The sequence below is a fragment of the Falco cherrug genome, unplaced genomic scaffold, assembly GCF_023634085.1.
Source record: "Falco cherrug isolate bFalChe1 unplaced genomic scaffold, bFalChe1.pri scaffold_41, whole genome shotgun sequence".
NCBI classification, from domain to species: domain Eukaryota; kingdom Metazoa; phylum Chordata; class Aves; order Falconiformes; family Falconidae; genus Falco; species Falco cherrug.
In genome coordinates, this window is record NW_026599482.1 from 153,907 (window position 1) to 168,721 (window position 14,815).

The 14,815-nt window shown below is 53.8% G+C and overlaps 1 pseudogene; it reads right to left on the reverse strand.

The window, feature by feature from the left end:
• Positions 1 to 14,815, reverse strand: part of LOC129735133 (hydrocephalus-inducing protein homolog) — a 99,131-nt pseudogene that overhangs the window by 42,631 nt on the left and 41,685 nt on the right.

The following is a 14,815-nucleotide window of genomic DNA, read 5'->3' on the forward strand; positions in this document are numbered from 1 at the left end:
TCAACCCCAAAATTGCACACATCTCTTATTCACTGTCTGTATTAGTTTCTACCCTTCTACAAGGTTTTTCTTTCAGAACGTCAGGTGCTTTTCACGTTTAGAAACCACAGCATCCCCCAGGGGGCCGGGAAACAGTCTCACATACAGACGAGGGAACAGCACCTCGAGAGGAGGCAGCTGCTTGACCAAGGTCAAAAGCAGAAAGTGAACGCAGAGCGCTTGTCTCCAGTTTACCCTCTCTTGGGCAGAATGGCACAAGACGATTTTCACCCCCAGTCATTTCGTACAGCCTTAGTGGCTCCAGGAGCCTCATAAAAGCAGGGATGGCTAGTCAGAAGAGAAAAGCAAGCAGGATTTGGCCTGGAGGAGAGAGCCTGCAGTAGCCTAAGGTTAGCTTGGAACATTTACACGCACAAACAGCCAGCTAGAAACCTCAACGGTCTGGTTGCAACGTGTGTCCTGCTGTCCCTGCTCCAGTGACAAAGTGTCTGTAGCCTCACAGTCAAGCTCAGCCTAAGCTATTTCTTCCTGCTTATGCATCGCTCTGGCCTTCCTGCAGGGTTCACATCAACTAGGCAGCGGTTGGGAAACTAGTTCTGGATGTATCGATATCCAACAGCTGCAGTGTCATAGCACTCGATAAACCAGAGCACGGGGCATCAAGCAGAACACAGGCAGACATCAGGAACCGCTGAAAAGCTTCTCATTAAGTGTGAACCGCCCGCTCACAGGATTTTGTGCTTCTCTGGAAGCCTGGGAACCAGAGGAGAGGCCTGAAAATACAGAAACTAAATAATGGACAATCTTCTCTGTTTCAGACACCGCATTGGAGAGGGAAAGATGATGGAGGAGTCAGGACCCAGAGACTAAAGGGCTCCTGTTTTGCATCGGTGTTGTCATCACTGCAGCTGAGGGATGACTGCAGGTCCTTTGAAGGAGGTGAGGCTGAGGGAAACGCAAAGAGCATCCATGCCAAGAGCAGGGAAGGCAGAGAGAGACAAAAGATGACAGTTTTCCTTCACCAGCCTGAGGAATTGGCAGGAAGCTCCATTTTTCTCAGCTTCCCTGCAGGATCGGTGTTCAGACATCCCCATGCCTTGGAGGAGCCTCAAAAACCTCCCTTCATCCTGACTACACAAATGCGTGTCTCTCTACAAGCGGCTACGATCCCCCCTCAGCGCAGCAGCTGCAATCTCAGCTTTACTTCGCTGAAGTCAGAAAACCATCTCATCACTAAGAATACCCTCACTTACTTCACAAAGCACCTCAGGAAGGGTGAGGAGGGGTTTAGCATTGCTCAGCTGCAGCGATCGGCTCTTCCCCCAGCAGCCCCAGCGCACAAGGCAGCTGTGCAACGGCCACGCTGCGCTCGCGGGTCCCACTGCCTCACCTGTGCCCTTGGCGCAGCAGCTCGATCCTGCCTCCACCTCGAGAAGGGCAGAGCTGTGACTGTCCCCGACCCCAGGGCAGCAAAATCACCATCTCTGTGGTAGAACCATCTCGTGGTAACGGCCAAAGCTTGCTCTGGCTCGAATCGATAGCCGAAGCCCCGTGGACTTGGGGAAGCGGTTTAACCATCCCCGTCCCCCCGTGTTTAACGGGCACGCACACCCCGCAGGCTTTCGGCCATCAGCCACGCTCTTCAATGCCAGGATGCAATCCTGAGACTTACCTTCTCCACCCGGAATGCGATTTCTCTGGTAGACACTTGCAGAACGGGATCAACGAACTCACACGTGACGTCCATCTGCATTATCTGTGCCTTCCCCGCCTTGCTCCCCACCACGGCGTGACACAGCAGCCGCTCCTTCACCACCTGCATGCAAGAGTCACGCGTCACCCAAGCAGGTGCTGGCAGGGCATCCACAAAACACGCTGCAGTTGCTAGCCACCCAACCACGGACCCTATTCCTGCCGCAACTTACAGCCACTGCTCTCCTCAATAGCCCCCTCCTCTTGTTATGCTGCATCCTATTTATGAGGGCACTCAGCTAGGCGAGCGATCAAGCCTTCTGCAAGCTGCCACTGAGGCAACCCTTGCAAGCACCTTTCAGATCATTAGGAACAGCAGGAGCTTCATGAAGATTCATTCCACATTTGCTTAAACACCTGGGCCCAGCGGTCCCAGAGCCAAGGAATGTACACCAGGGTTAGCTGGCAGCTCCTCTGCAGAGTTGGATTTCCCCTGGCCTGGAAAGAAGGGCCCGGGGGGGGAGAACACCCCGTGACCCTGCTGAGCTGCCACCCAAGGGTGCTGCCAGACCCGGCTGCCCTTGGGACACCAAGGCTGGCTGAGAGTCTGGGGTGAGCTGGTATGGAAATACCGACAAGTCAAGCTGTCAATTATAACGGTCCCTGGGAACACTTTCCCACGTGGATGAACGTCACTCTGACCATCAGGGCTGGCACGCACTGTTTTTTCTCCTCCAGGACTCAGCGCTAGACAAGCCTCTGCCCATGTTTGTCTACAGAGGAAAAATGATGCTGCTCTCAGACTCTCCCTCTCTTCACAGGTTTGGTGCTTGGGTTTTTTTAACTCACTCTTTTCACCAGATCTATGACCTCACATGTTTTCATTTATTTACAGCCTCTGCTCCTAGCCTAAGCGTAACTTATTTTCTCCGCCCTTCCTTTCTGCCTCAGCACACGACACCCTGTAACCTGCCCTCTGCTTCTGAAGCAGCAACATTCCCTTCAGCCCGCATTTTGGTACCAGCGAGCTGGGTTTATGGTGGCTATGGAAACACTGATGGCGGCCAGCAAGGAAAGCAGCCGGTGCTGCCATGGCAACTTGTGGCATTAAAACAGTTTCTGGAAAGCGCTTGCTCCTCTTCCCAAGGCAAATGTCAAGGGGTCGGAAGAAGCCCCAGCGGAGGTGACCTGGTGGGGAGGGCGCAGCCCTCGTGGGGCACCTCACCTGGGGAGTGCTGGAGGAGCCTTCCAGCACCATCTCCACAGTCTTGCCCGGCATCAGCTCTGTCCTCAGCGGTTGAAGCTTAAACACAGGGCAGGCAGGTTTGGGGCTCTGGGAGGAATCTGTGCCCTTGGTGTTACTGATGGCACGGAGACGGTCACGATGGCTGAACGTGGGGAAGCCTTCTGTTGACCAATACAGCTGGTGGGTGCGTCGTCCTCTGTTTGTCATCTTGAAACGGTAACAGCAGCGATCAAAGCTAGAAGACAAGCAGAGATGGAAAACGTTATGGGAGCTGCTATTTCCCAGCGGTCACCCAGCTTCAGCACCCCGATGGCGTTATCTGACCACACGCCCAGCAACAAAACCACCTCTGAAAAGGCTGACCTAGCTCAAAGCTTCAGCCAAAGCCAGACCTCGGCTGGCCCGAAGTTCAGCATCCAGCAGCTGGTCAGTTTGTGTACAGCAAGGAAAAGCTTCGCAAAGATCCATCACCTCAGGTACTCGCGAGCAGAGCATCACCCTTTGGTGCTCAGCACTCAGAGGGTTTTCCCAAGGTGCGTCCTGCAGGTCTCCCTGCACCAGGCACGAAGCTGGTCTGCCCTGGCTGCAGGTGGGTGGACGAACAGCTCTGCTGCCATTTCACCTGCCCCTGGGGAGCTGCTGCCTCAGGTGGCTTCCTCTGAAGATGCTACTGGGGAGCTGGCAGGGTGCAGAGACTCATCTGGAGATCTGGGCACCAGTTATCCCACCGTCGGGGCCCATCTTACCCCCCTCACTCCCCCATCTCTTAGGGAGCATCCAACTCTCCCTGCCCCCAACGCATCAGCTGAACAGGGCAGATGGTTTTGTGTCTTCGGAAGGTAAACGCACTGTGAGAACGCAGGATCAGCATAAGCTTCGCCCAAGACAAACACAGCAACAAGACCCGGTCTACCAGCTGAGGGAATGGAGTGACAACAAGAGATTGACCACTACAGCTAGATATAAACCAAAACGAATATTCCATGGAAATTGGTTCCATTATGTAAAGAAACACTAACTGCAGGCCAGCGTGGAATAATTATTCTACCCTCTATAAATCTGAGCACCACCAGGAACAGAATTGTTCCTACAACAGTTATTGGGTTTTTGAAAGGTACAGAACACGTGGCTTGCAAAATGCACGTCTGCCACAAGCAGCTAAACACCAACACAGAAGTGACAGATTAGAACAAACGAGTCTTTGAAACACACTTTACAAATGATGTGTACAAGGCTTAGTATGAACCGGTTTTCTGTTGTGGACAGCGGCAGATGAAGGCTAGGGGAAGCTCTGGGTAGATGCCTGATTTGTGGCTCTGGGAAAGCCCACCTCATCCGGGATGTCACCTGGGTCCCCCCAGCTCACCTGGTGGCAGCTCTGCACCCGCTGCCAACGGCGGCTCCCAACTAGCTTGCGGGCAAAGACACGAAGGGGGGCAGAGGACGACGACAGCAATCCCACCCACACTCTCCCCTCCGCAGTGCAGCCCATCTGTGGCTGCACAGAGCACAGGGCACGCTGGCCAAGTGCCAATCTCCCTGTAATGTCCCTGCTTACCTGGGGGGCTTGTGGGTGCACATTTAACACACCCCAACACCCCACCCCACCCCACTAATCTAGCCTCAATGCTTAAGGCAGCATCAACCTCCTCTTTCTAGCCCAAAATTTAGGTATCAGAGCACTGTGGAGCCTCTTTGCAGCCAGCAAAAGGAACAGGCACTTGGAGAAGAGTATTATTCTCGTCTCAAGAGGACTCCGACAGCAACAGCGCTTTGAAAAGGCTTATTTTCTCTCCCATTTATAAGAATGTAGCCAGTTTCAGACACACGCACTAGGATCCGCGAATGCCCCCTCCCGAGCTAAGCTCTTTCAGGTAGCACACGCAATTTATCCCACCCAACCTCAGCCAACCTCTCCTCCTCTCCCGCTCAGAGCTGCTCCTGCAGGCACCCTCGCTCGCTTCTGCCTCGGGCTGCCGCCGCCGCAGTGCTGGCAGACCGCAAGGAAAGCGGGCGGGGGAAACGAGGGAAGAGCAAGCGCCTCTAAAGAGCGGCCCAGCCGGGGAACCGGGGAAGACGAGCAAACTGATGGATGATACAGGGCAAAGAAACTCGGCAGCTCCTGCAGGACTCCCAGGCAGAAGGGAAATAAACCAGCACCATTAATTCAGTCGAGGAGTTGCTAACAAGCTACCACCAAGGTTTTCCACTCTTGCGAGAGAATAGTCCATAGCGACTGGAAAGGTAAGCAACGTTATTGCAAACAGAAATATGTTTATACTTGTAATGTAGCATTTTCCAGCAGGAGGCTTCTGGGACCTGCTGTTTTCCTCCAGCTCATTCTTTGATAAAGTATGGAAATAAACATATTCCAACTAAAGACAAGTCAGGGACAACCTAGCAACTGGTTTCCATTTTGGTAGCTTCTGAGGGTATCTAACGACTTTGAAATGGCCATAGAACATTCCTAAAGGAGTTCCTGTGGCTTCGGTGAAGCAGAGCCAGGACCTCGAGCACTGAAGAACAACTAGCCTGAAGGACTACAGCAAAACTCCTTGCCGAGCCCACGTGGGAAGTGGGAGCTGAGAGATCCCTACCTGAAGCGGAGGCCCAAGTTGAGCTCCGGAGCAATGGGTTTGTCGGTGACAATCGTTGTGCCCGTGCCGACAGCCTGGACGGGGATGACGTAGGTGTGGCTGTTCTCTATGGACACCTTCACCTCATCCTCAAATCTCTCGGTGTCGTCCAAGTTTGCTATGATGGCCACAGACACCTCGCTCTCGGGGGGGATCACTCCTTTACTGGGTTCAATCCTCCAGCGCGAGCGTTTGCCAGCCTGTAAGATGAGCCAAACAGTAACTTAGGATGGAAACCATGGACCCTGGTCTCCTGCGGGATGCAGAAAAGGATTAAAGACATGAGGGTAAAAACCATGAAGGCTTCGTTTCCCCAACTCTGAGCTACAGTGCCTGGAAACAGCACCCGTGCAGGAGCTCATACAACCTCTGTTTTACCCTCCCTTAACAGACTCACTTTGTTAACCCAGCTTTGTCTGACCCAAGGGATGCTCACCCTCAGGAGAATGCTACTGTCCCTCCAGCCTCCCTCTTGGAGGGCACACCCAGGGAAGCCACTTGATATCTCCTGGCTTCCCGACAACGGTGGCCAGCTCTGCCATAAAGGCTCCAGGCCAGAGGAAGCCAGGACTGCTCCAGTCCCCCCGCCGCAGCCACACGGCTGGGGGATACTGCTGAGACCCCAAAGAATAACTTTGCAAAAGCGGTTGATGAAACCCCAAAGTCTTCTTTCCCAAGAGTCAGGCTTCTCAACAGCCCCTCAAGGGCTGCAGCCCTCTGTTCCCATGAATCATCACCTGCAGTGAGGTGCCCCAAGGCCCTCTGCTTTGGCAAAGTCAGCTCTAAGTGTTTATAGCAGGGCAGCGAAACAAGAAGCAGAAAGAAAACCACAAGACATGTGCCCTGTGGGCATGGCCTGGGCTTCCCAAGCACTCTTTTCCTCTGGGTCCTCACGGGCCTCCCTCTACGGATGGGGCAACAGAGGCGCTGGACCCCTCCAGCCCACCTAAAGCCACATTCACAAGGAGCAAGCTCGCAGAAGAGAAATGCACGCAGTGCTCCTGGGCCAGCAGGAAATGCACTGGGATGCAGACACGTGGCTTTCAAGTGTCCGTCACAGCATCAGTGCTACATGCATCACAGTTCAGCGCTGTGTTTGGGATGACAGGCACCACTCATCCAAAACTCTACAGTATTGTCCAGGAGAGGGTTACTTTCCTTTTCTTTTTTTTTTTTTTTGCTTTAAATAGAAAACAACGGTGTGCTCAGAGGCCTAACATGATAAAAGCAAGTGCTCGATCCAGGTGAAGTTAGCTCGAGTTTCTGTCCGGCGGGCTGGCAGCTCTGAGCTCTAACAGGACACCAGCCAGCCCAAGGGAGAAGAGCAGCAGAAAACCAAGCAGCACTTCGAAGTCACAGAAACATTTAAAATAACACCCCAAAATGACCTCTGCTGACAAGGTGAAGGCTAGCTGGAGGCCAGGGAAGCGGTAACTTGCTGAGCATTCAGGGTCCCAGCAGCAAGCGTAGGTGCTCCCGCTACGCTAACTCCTTAGGCTGGCTGTGCCCTCCACGTAGAGCAGGTCAGGGCTGCATGCCTGCATCCCATAACGGAGCGTGCCAAAGGCATCAAAATGATTCCAGGCACCAGCAACATTTATACACTCAGCTCCATTTAATTTGTCCTCTAGGGCTTCAAAAAAAGAGTCTTGAAAAAAATTTTTAAAAAAGCAAGACGAGACTGGGATGGAGGCAGGTGGCTGCCACGGGGTAAACACTGGGACCTCACTGACCACGGAGGATTCCCACCAACCCTCCCCTGTGGTCCCTGCAGCTGGTCGCTGGCCTCGGAGGCATCGGCTGCGCTGCCGCCAGCCAAGGGCTACCCAGCCAGCTCATTCACACCGAGCCAGTGGGCGTTAGGTTTTCACTGACGTTAATGTACAACTTCTCCTCCGATTCACGCTGACACCGAGCAGCTTGCTTGAAAAGGAGACCCGATAGCTCTGCTCCAGAGGTGAATCTGCAAGTCTGCTATCTGACAAAGCTCATTTATCACAGCTTGGCAACAAGCCGCGCAGTAAGTTGTACCCAAGGAACTATTACTGAGGAACAATGACAGGCTGTCTCGATGGAGCCAGACTCGCAGTGTCCCAGGGTGACCCAGCGCAGACCCACCGTGCCCTGCCAGGCCAACAGCCCACCCCGGAGGAGCACGATTTGCATCGCATCCTCATCCTTTCCGTTAGCATCTGGTGTGGGTCCCAGGGGCAGCACAGTGCACCGCTGAACAGGAGACCTGCCAGGACCAAAAGGCTCTGCCGGACCAGCTCCGCTCAGGTTTTTAGGTCAGCTTCTGCCTACACCGGTCCAGGTTGTGTCCCAGAGACAAGAAATCCCTTGGGAACACGCTAAAAGCATCCATCCCCCTGCTCTGAAGGCCAAAATCTAACTTCTGACAAGATCCCTGCTCCTTGCTTAGGCTTGAATGCTCCAGGACACGATGCAATAGCTGCACGTGCTGGGCAGACAAAGACAGCAGCTATTTCTGTCCCTGCAGGAGCCTGCACCACTGGACGCCAGAGCCAGAGCGCCAGGCAAGGGCTGGCATCAACCGCTTCGAGAAGCTCAGCGCTGAGATCGTTAGCTTCTCCTGGGACAGATTTCATTGGGAATAAGAGCTGCCAACGTTTGCTTCTAGCGGGCATCAGCGCGCATCAGAGATGGACGGCTGGATGGCTGCCCCAAGGGATGGCCGAGGACCCACCACGCTGCCCTCTGCAAGTTACTTTGAGCCCGTTAATTGAAGCCATCTGGTCATTCCAGCCTTGCACGAGTGGAAGAAGCAGCAGAACTCAACATGAAAAATGCAGCTGTACTTTACCAAGCCATAGCTCTGGCGAGAGAGCGCTCACACCTCGTCAGGCGGATCCACCGCCCCCAGTGGGGGTCACGCACGAAGGGGAAATAACCCCCCACCACATCAGCTGCGCACGGAGCCTTGTCCCAGGGGCTTTAGCTGTCCTAAGGGGCGGGAGCCTGTGCTCTTCATAGCAGAGTGACTCCTCACCCGCACAAACTGCCAGTGGCAGAAAGAGCCCAGAAGCACCCTAAGGCCCACAGGGTGGGGATCAGAGCACAAGGCTGGCCGGATGCTCCCACCAGCCACCAGCCTCCTCCTGGCACCTCGGCACCAGCATCTCCTCGGCAAAAGCAGGGGGACCGCTTTGGTTGAGCCTCTGCCCCAGAGCACCAGCAAGGAGAAGTTTTGTGAAATCGAGGCAGAGCTTCTAAAGCCAGTGGAAAAAAAAAAAGAAAAGAAAAAAGAATTAAAGTGTGGCACTCACTGCCACCGACAACGGAGCCCAATTTGTCACACTTGCTTCAGCTAACAGCAGCTGCTGAGTGAGCCAGCAAAGCTTGTCTCCATTTGTGTCCCCTGGCCATTGCTCAGCCCTCCAGGTCCCATCTGCCCTCCCCGCTGGGCTGGGGAGACCAGTGCCACCACTCTGCACATTGGGGCTCTCCAGCCAGGACACGGACACGGCTTGGCCAGCTGCTGCCAAGCACAGGACTGAACAACCAAAATCCTCCGGCTTTTCCCTTGGGAAGAGAGCACAGCTGAGTCACTCTGGCCTGTAGCAGCGTAACTGCCTTGAAGACTTCTACCCTTCTTGAACCCTGTTGGCCAGCGGGTGCAGCACAATGCGACAAGTTCCCTTCTCCTAGATGAGCAGAGTAACAATTTCTTCCATTACTGAAACACAGCAATTTTGAAAGACCATGAACCCATAGAAGATACCGGATGCCATAAAATCCAAACTCTTCCCTGAGGCCAGGTTTCAGGCACCTTTTCCAAGGTCTCCTCCAAACCTTTGCTCCCCCTTTTAAGGCCCACGTGCCCCAGACCTAAGCCTGAGTGACACTGGGAGGGAAACAGCCTTCTACCTTCCTCAGCTTTTGGTACAACCCCTCACCAGCATGAGACTGGACGCTCCTGGCCACGAGCCCTGTTCACGACTGATGCTGTGTGTTTCCAGGCCCTGTCAGCTACAACAAAGGGCTCCGGCAAAACCAAACTGGGTGGAAATGCACAAACTGGTACCGCTGTGTATAAGCAAAACACAGCCTTTAAAGCCAAACCAAGGGTTTCACTCTAAAGGTGAGCTTTTGGAGCACCATGAGGCTCTGGTGGGACAGCTCAGGAAAGAGTTAAGCCTATCCATCTTCAAAACTTCTGCTCACCTTGGAAGAGGCCACATATGCAGGGCTAGTGCTGCCCGTACCCTGGAAAGTTAATTTAACCCTAATTTCTAAACAGCACTGCAGATATCATGAGAAGGGCGCAGCACTGTCTGCCTCTGTCTCACTATGAGCAAACACTGACAGGCTGGCTAATTATTCAGCTGCTTTGGGGGCGGGGGGAGTGATTTACAGTAGATTTGAAAACCACCCTCTTGCTGATTGAAGTCTGCTCCGACTTCAGCAAGAGTAGCTGGGGAGAATTGCAGACAATGCTGATGTGCTCTTCAAAGCCTTCACTGCCCGCAACCTGCACGGTTTGCTCAGAGAGCAACAGAATCGCCCGTCAGCCAGACCCAGAAACAGAGTCACTAAAGCAGCATCAGCACTGTTTGGAAGTTTATCTCCGTGTTTTGCGGTCTTTCCATATGGCCATTTCATTAATAAAAGCAATGTCATCAAAAGCTTGAGGGAATAAGCAATGAAATTAGTAAATGAAACAAATCCTGCACTACAGGGGAGCAGAGAGTATGGGAACTGCGTGTTCTGCCCTTGCTTACACCGCACCTGACCAAGAGCCTTTATACGCTGCCTGAAAAATCCATGGAGTTATCCACAGCGAATCCCAGTGACAAGATAACCAGGTACAGCTTTTTTTTTTTTGCTTTTTTTTTTTTTAAAAAAAAAACAAACAACAACCAACCAACGAAATCTTGGTCTATGCTGCAAGGTCAGCTCCAGTTGAATGTGGCAGCAGCTCATCCCCGGGAACGCAGACGGGGATCTGCACTGAGCCACCAGGCACCCTCCTGAAGACAACCCAGCTGGCTGTACAAGCACTGCTGGAAACCAGGCAGCAGCAAGCTTCACCTGGAGCACAGGGCTCTGGATCCGGGAGCTCAGGGCTCAGGCTGAAGGAGACAGGACCCCGCATTACGACTGTCATGAGAAGAGGAAACCCCAAGGAAGCTTTTCTGTCTCCTCCTCGTTACAAGGCACTGGGAAACCATTTGCCACCCTGCGGTAGCACATAACAGACCCAGCACGGGGGTTATGCAGGCAGAAGAAAGCTGCCACTGATTGAGAAAAATTACACCCTAGGCCTGTCTTTTCTTTCCTGATCACAGAGACGCGATACGCAGCTGCCTTCTGCGATGCCAAGAGATGTCAACCTTAGCAGTCACACAAAAGATCCCTGAGAAGACAGCATGACAAAGAACAAGTAGGAAATGATCTAAGAACGATGCTTTTTCCTTTCTGCAGGGAGAGCAAACACTTCCATCAATCCATAACAAGCCTTTGGCACTTGTCAATATGGCAAAAATCAGGCACTTAGGGAGGCAGGAAAAGAAGATGACAGCGGAGCAAGGAGGAGAAACAGCCACTTTTATCAGCAGGTTACATCAGCCCCCAGCTAAGCTGCAACAGCTCCTTCATGTTGATCCATTGCTCCAGTCTTTTTTTACCCAGGGCAGACACAAATCCCCCCCTCGCTGGATCCAGAGGATTCCCTAGCAGGCTGGGCTGCCTGGCAGCTGGGAAAGCAATCTGACAGGGAAAAGCACACCCGACAGACACAGGATTCACTGGGTGAGCACAGGATGACACACTGGTCCCAAGGGTCGCAGATCTGCAGACACCCTGGCAAGCAGGGATAAGCCAACCGAGGACGCAGGTATGCAGTCCCTACAACCCTCTTCCCACCCAAAAAGCCCCATCTCAACACACAGATTTGGCGGGGTTTTATTTATTTTCTTCTGGTGGCAGAGATGCTCCCTGCTGCTCCCTGCAACTGAGAACAGAACAGACACAACTCACCCAGCAGAGAGGAGAGGGGTACAGGGAAGCTGGTGCCTGAGGGGAACTGCAAGTAATTCCTGAAGTCACTGTCCCAAAGTGAAGTTCACCACAAATCATGCTGGCTTGCTCAGGTAATGATCTTGTCTCCCCCAAAGCGAGCAGCAAGCTTGCCTTAAGAGGAAGAGCAATTTTCACTCGACGGTTAAGAGTACCATCGGGGTGGCAGCACGGCCATCTGCATTACAGCATCTTCCTTTTCTGTTTCAAACAAGACACCAGCCTTTCGTTTGCCCTGTTGCTGCCCCTTCAATTAACCTCATTCAGTTCGTCAAGCTGCCGGTCAGTGCGCATAACATTCCCAATGCAACGCTCCTGTGAAAATTTCAGTCAATAACTTGCTCTTTCAAGTGGAGACCATGATCTCTGAGCCTCACAGCCACCGTTTGCAGATTGGCCAACAAATGGGAGACAGGGAAATCACGGCTCACCCCCCTGCAGCAACCTCCAAGCAGGAATCAAAGCAGTGGCTTTGGCGCTTTACAGGACACAAGGCTTGGGTTCAGGGACACGGGGGAATGAAGGATGCCCGTGTCACCCATCAGCTGGGCTAAGGCACAGCCCAGCCTGCTCCGCTCTCAGGTGGACACGTGCGCGTCACCCTGACGCCCGACTGCATCCCAGGCTTTATCTCCACAATTATTCAGTCCCCTCTGCTTCCCGTCAAGGAGCTGCCAGGCAGCGTAAGGCAGCCAAGGGCAAAACTTCAACTGGGGCAGCAAAAGAGCAGCAGAGCAGGCAGCTGCTGAGGGCCAGGGCGCAGCTCGGGCACATCTCGCCCATGCCCGCGCTGCTCCCATCAGGCAGCCTCAGCAGCACCGTGCCCGGAGTCTGTCTGAAGAGCCCTTGGTGAAGCGGCTGATGGAGCAGGTTCCCAGGACCTGCCTCCTGGCACGTCTCCATGAGAGCAGCAGCTGCCCTGAAAAGCAGAGATGCTCACCATGGGGGAACTCGGCCCCGTGGAGTCAGCAGGGGGGATCATCACACACACAGAGTCACAGAGCGGCTGGGGCTGGCGAGACCTCTGGAGATCATCTGGCCCAAGCCACTGCTCAAGCAGAGCCCGTCTTTATTGCAGGCAAAGAAACCGTCCCTGAGCCGCCTCGTATTACTGCTCTAGTGACTGATCAGCCCCAGGACTGGCAGAGATGGCGGTGAAGCACGACAGGCTTTATTGCCCAGTCCCATGGGTTAGGGCCCTGAGGCAACGGAGGGGCAGATGTACCCTGCAAGCCCCCCGGCTACACCGCGAGCTGCCCGGGGAGGAGGGAGGCATTGCACCGGGGCAGCAGGACCCGAACAGCTCTGCGGGTCACTGCCTGCGACAGGCATGCAAACCCATCATTTCAACACCAGTACCAGCCATCCCTGGTGGCTTGCTCTCGCCACAGATGGAAAGTGGGTTTTCATGGTGGATTCAGAGAAAGCTGCCCTGGGAATCCCTCCCCCACTTGGAGGTTACCTTTGTCCCCCAAACAGCTGGAAAAGCAGCAAGGAGGAAATTCGTCCCCCTCCTCCTTGGCCCAGGAGGCTGAGCCTGGCCTCTCGCATGCTGCCTGATGCTTTACCCGCAGACCCAACCAAGCCCACAGAGCCAGGCCTGGGTGAACCAGCTCCACAAATCCAGCCCACCTAGCGTGGAGCAGAACAAACCTCCCCCCAACCCTGTTTTTAAGCCCCTCACAGATCCCACCTCCAGTGAGCGGCACATCCCACCCAGCCTCCACACGGAGCCCTCCCTGGCTGCACCAGCCCTGCCCCCCCCGCCAGGGCAGCAACCCAACCGCCTCCTGCCACCTGCCACGCAGCTTGTCAGCTGCGGCCTCCATCAGTTCAACGGCCTTTCCCTGCGGCTGGCCCCCGGAGATGCTCTGCAACGCGACGGAGCCCACAGACCCTGTAGCTACACAACCCTTACCGTTACATGTTTGTGCAACACCACAGCTGGTTGGGCCCCCAGCAGGTGTGAAACTCACCTCACCACAAGCAGGCTGAGGACAAACTTCACACCCCAGACTGTCACAAACAGCAGTCTGACACAAAGCAAACGCAGACCTAATGGGGAAAGTGTCGGGAAATCCATGCCCGTCCAGGAGCAAAGGGCCACAGGGGCCTCTTGATCTCAGAGTTCCAAAGACACGACTCTCCGTTAAATACCCTCCAGAAAACAAAGGGAAAACTTGTAAAGATGATCCAGACTCCTTTCTGCACAAGCGTCTATGCAAGCTGTCTATTTTACCGAGGGGTGCCCCAGCTAAAACTGCCCCCAGAGCCAGGCTTCTCTCGCTGCGTTGGGACGGAATGCCTTGCTTTCTCTCCGAGACAGCAATATGGAAACGGTGCATGTAAAAATCAAGCCACAGGCTGCTACAGACCAGTCAATTTTCATTGGGAAACAGCCCCACAGATACTTACCATCTCTACACAGAAGGATGCAGGGATGACAGCCTGATTGGAGAGGTGGAGACTTTTGGACGCATCTTGTAGAACTTGAATACTGCCGAAATTTATCTCCCTCGGATGCACATAGACAACCGGTCCTTCTCCAACGCTCACTAAAGACACATTCTGCTCCAGGAAGCAGGTAGGAAAGAAAAAAGAAAAGCAGGGGAAGTTAAAAAATATGAGACAGCTCTAAGGTTCCTCCTCGACGGGGCGATAAGTACGGCTGTTGGAAGTTTTCAGTGTTGCAAGGCTGAAACAGAAGGCCTGGGGCAAGTGCAGGCTCGGGAGCGATCCCATCTGAAAGCCACAAGCTCCCGTTCTCAGGGGACAGAGAAACCCTGGGTCCCACGCTCTCCTTTCCAGACCTCCTCCACAGTTAGCTCTCCTTTCTCTGCCTTGTGCCTGCTCCCGCTCCTTCTGCTGCTCAGCTGAGCCCCAAACCTCCCTGACCACTGCTGCTGCACAGTGACACTTGGACGGTTACTTCTCTGACATTCCCAAAAATGCACCTCTGAAAACCAGCACAAGCCAGAAGCGAAGCAGGCTCTTCAGAGCAGAGATCGTGCAAGTTACTGCACACATCTGATGTGTGCCTAGGTGCATTGCCGGTATGACATGAATAACAGGCATTAATTATTCATTACATCATTCAAGCGGTGTTTTTTCTCTTGACAGTCAGACCCAAAAAGCTTTCTCCTTGCAGAACTGGCACAGACTACTGGAGGAGGAACACAGATCCCTTTGCTAAACCACCTTC